Raw genomic sequence first — 4,729 nt, 5'->3', positions numbered from 1 at the left:
TTTTTCCAACTTAATTGAGGAAAATAAGAACAATCCGAAATTTATTTTTGATACTGTCGCAAAGCTAACTAAAAAGCAGTCTTGGCAAATGGAGGATGGCTTTCACTTCAGCAGTAATAAATTTATGAACTTCTTTGAGGAAAAGATCATGATCATTAGAAAGCAAATTACAGACTCCTCTTTAAATCTGGGTATTCCTCCAAAGCTCCATTGTCCTGAGTCTACACAACTCTGCCAGGACCTAGGATCAAGGGAGATATCCTGCCTGTTTGGCCCTGTCCGGGGGTATCATCGGATGGGGCCACAGTGTCTTCTGATCCCTCCTGTCTCAGCCTCCAGTATTTATGCTGCAGTAGTTTATGTGTCGGGGGGCTAGGGTCAGTCTGTTACATCTGGAGTATTTCTCTTGTCTTATCCGGTGTCCTGTGTGTATTTAAATATGCTCTCTCTAATTCTCTCTTTCTCTCTTTCTGTCTTTCTCTCGGAGGACCTGAGCCCTAGGACCATGCCTCAGGACTACCTGGTATGATGACTCCTTGCTGTCCCCAGTCCACCTGGCCGTGCTGCTGCTCCAGTTTCAACTGTTCTGCCTGCGGCTATGGAACCCTGACCTGTTCACCGGACGTGCTTGTTGCACCCTCGACAACTACTATGATTATTATTATTTGACCATGCTGGTCATTTATGAACATTTTAACATTTTAACATTTTGACCATGTTCTGTTATAATATCCACCCTGCACAGCCAGAAGAGGACTGGCCACCCCTCATAGCCTGGTTCCTCTCTAGGTTTCTTCCTAGGTTTTTGGCCTTTCTAGGGAGTTTTTCCTAGGGAGTTTTTCCTAGCCACCGTGCTTCTTTCACATGCTTTGCTTGCTGTTTGGGGTTTTAGGCTGGGTTTCTGTACAGCACTTTGAGAATATCAGCTGATGTACGAAGGGCTATATAAAAATAAATTTGATTTGATTTGAAATTTGATACTAAAGTGTTTTAGTACTATATCTCTTGACACAATGATGAAAATAATCATGGCCTCCAAACCCTCAAGCTGCATACTGGACCCTATTCCAACTAAACTACTGAAAGAGCTGCTTCCTGTGCTTGGCCCTCCTATGTTGAACATAATAAACGGCTCTCTATCCACCGGATGTGTACCAAGCTCACTAAAAGTGGCAGTAATAAAGCCTCTCTTGAAAAGGCCGAATCTTGATCCAGAAATTATAAAAAACTTTCGGCCTATATCGAATCTTCCATTCCTCTCAAAAATTTTTGAAAAAGCTGTTGCACAGCAACTCACTGACTTCCTGAAGACAAACAATGTATACGAAACGCTTCAGTCTGGTTTTAGACCCCATCATAGCACTGAGACTGCACTTGTGAAGGTGGTAAATGACCTTTTAATGACGTCAGACCGAGGCTCTGCATCTGTCCTCGTGCTCCTAGATCTTAGTGCCGCTTTTGATACCATCGATCACCACATTCTTTTGGAGAGATTGGAAACCCAAATTGGTCTACATGGACAAGTTCTGGCCTGGTTTAGATCTTATCTGTCGGAAAGATATCAGTTTGTCTCTGTGAATGGTTTGTCCTCTGACAAATCAATTGTAAATTTCAGTGTTCCTCAAGGTTCCGTTTTAGGACCACTATTGTTTTCACTATATATTTTACCTCTTGGGGATGTCATTCGAAAACATAATGTTAAATTTCACTGCTATGCGGATGACACACAGCTGTACATTTCAATGAAACATGGTGAAGCCCCAAAATTGCCCTCGCTAGAAGCCTGTGTTTCAGAAATAAAGAAGTGGATGGCTGCAAACTTTCTACTTTTAAACTCGGACAAAACAGAGATGCTTGTTCTAGGTCCCAAGAAACAAAGAGATCTTCTGTTGAATCTGACAATTAATCTGGATGGTTGTACAGTCGTCTCAAATAAAACTGTGAAGGACCTCGGCGTTACTCTGGACCCTGATCTCTCTTTTGAAGAACATATCAAGACTGTTTCAAGGACAGCTTTTTTCCATCTACGTAACATTGCAAAAATCAGAAATTTTCTGTCCAAAAATGACGCAGAAAAATTCATCCATGCTTTTGTTACTTCTAGGCTGGACTACTGCAATGCTCTACTTTCCGGCTACCCGGATAAAGCACTAAATAAACTTCAGTTAGTGCTAAATACGGCTGCTAGAATCCTGACTAGAACCAAAAAATTTGATCATATTACTCCAGTGCTAGCCTCCCTACACTGGCTTCCTGTTAAGGCAAGGGCTGATTTCAAGGTTTTACTGCTAACCTACAAAGCATTACATGGGCTTGCTCCTACCTATCTTTCCGATTTGGTCCTGCCGTACATACCTACACGTACGCTACGGTCACAAGACGCAGGCCTCCTAATTGTCCCTAGAATTTCTAAGCAAACGGCTGGAGGTAGGGCTTTCTCCTATAGAGCTCCATTTTTATGGAATGGTCTGCCTACCAATGTGAGAGACGCAGACTCAGTCTCAACCTTTAAGTCTTTACTGAAGACTTATCTCTTCAGTAGGTCCTATGATTAAGTATAGTCTGGCCCAGGAGTGTGAAGGTGAACGGAAAGGCTGGAGCAACGAACCGCCCTTGCTGTCTCTGCCTTGCCGGTTCCCCTCTTTCCACTGGGATTCTCTGCCTCTAACCCTTTTACAGGGGCTGAGTCACTGGCTTACTGGTGTTCTTCCATGCCGTCCATGGGAGGGGTGCGTCACTTGAGTGGGTTGAGTCACTGACGTGGTCTTCCTGTCTGGGTTGGCGCCCCCCCTTGGGTTGTGCCATGGCGGAGATCGTTGTGGGCTATACTCGGCCTTGTCTTAGGACGGTAAGTTGGTGGTTGGAGACATCCCTCTAGTGGTGTGGGGGCTGTGCTTTGGCAAAGTGGGTGGGGTTATATCCTGCCTGTTTGGCCCTGTCCGGGGTATCATCGGATGGGGCCACAGTGTCTTCTGATCCCTCCTGTCTCAGCCTCCAGTATTTATGCTGCAGTAGTTTATGTGTCGGGGGGCTAGGGTCAGTCTGTTACATCTGGAGTATTTCTCTTGTCTTATCCGGTGTCCTGTGTGAATTTAAATATGCTCTCTCTAATTCTCTCTTTCTCTCTTTCTGTCTTTCTCTCGGAGGACCTGAGCCCTAGGACCATGCCTCAGGACTACCTGGTATGATGACTCCTTGCTGTCCCCAGTCCACCTGGCCGTGCTGCTGCTCCAGTTTCAACTGTTCTGCCTGCGGCTATGGAACCCTGACCTGTTCACCGGACGTGCTTGTTGCACCCTCGACAACTACTATGATTATTATTATTTGACCATGCTGGTCATTTATGAACATTTTAACATCTTGACCATGTTCTGTTATAATATCCACCCTGCACAGCCAGAAGAGGACTGGCCACCCCTCATAGCCTGGTTCCTCTCTAGGTTTCTTCCTAGGTTTTTAGCCTTTCTAGGGAGTTTTTCCTAGGGAGTTTTTCCTAGCCACCGTGCTTCTTTCACATGCTTTGCTTGCTGTTTGGGGTTTTAGGCTGGGTTTCTGTACAGCACTTTGAGATATCAGCTGATGTACGAAGGGCTATATAAAAATAAATTTGATTGATCCTTTTGTTCGATAAATTCCTTCTTTATATCCATAAAAACTCAGTTTAGCTGGCGCGCTTCAGTCAATAATCCACTCAGTTTCCTTCCTTCAAAATGCATACAAAATGAATCCCAAACGTTACCAATAAACTTATCCAAACAAGTCAATCAACATTTATAATCAATCCTTAGGTACCCTAATACGCAAATAAACAATACAATTCAAGACGGAGAATTGTTATTGTTATTGTCTTTACCGAAGAACGTGCTCTCTCGGCCATGCACTTGGAAACACTACAGCCAAAATGGGAGCCACTAGAAAAACTACAACTTCTCCCTCATTTTTACAAAAACCAGCCTGAAACTCTTTCTAAAGACTGTTGACATCTAATGGAAGCCCTAGGAACTGCAATCTGGGACAATTTCGCCCTATTATAAAAGTGCCAGGCATTGAAATCAGTGGTATGCTGAATTTAAAAAAAAATGTTTATGGTTTGTCCTCGGGGTTTCACCTGCCATTTTAGTTCTGTTATACTCGCAGACATTTGTTTAACAGTTTTAGAAACTTTAGAGTGTTTTCTATCCAAATCTACCAATTATATGCATATCCTGGCTTCTTAGCCTGAGTAGCAGGCAGTTTACTTTGGGCACCCTTTTCATCCGGACGTCAAAATACAGCCTCAATTCGTCGGGGCATGGATTCTACAAGGTGTCGAAATCGTTCCACAGGGATACTGGCCCATGTTGACTCCAATGCTTCCCACAGTTCTGTTAAGTTGGCTGGATGTCCTTTGGGTGGTGGACCATTCTTGATACACACGGGAAACTGTTGCGTGTGAAAAACCCAGCAGCGTTGTAGTTCTTGACACAAACCGGTGCGCCTGGCACCTACTACTATACATCGTTCACAGGTACTTAAATCTTTTGTCTTGCCCATTCACCCTCTGAATGGCACACATAAACAATCCATGTCTCAATTGTCTCAAGGCTTGAAAATCCTGAGTCTATGTCATGGAAAGGGCAGGTGTTCATAATGTTTTGTACACTCAGTGTATATCCAACTAGCTCAGGTCCAGTCTGATTGCTCTCTGCTCTGAATGCAGATAGACAAGGTCACACACACACACAAAGTG

Source organism: Salmo salar, chromosome ssa01 (genome assembly GCF_905237065.1).
Source record: "Salmo salar chromosome ssa01, Ssal_v3.1, whole genome shotgun sequence".
NCBI lineage: Eukaryota > Metazoa > Chordata > Actinopteri > Salmoniformes > Salmonidae > Salmo > Salmo salar.
This window is presented reverse-complemented; position numbering follows the sequence as displayed.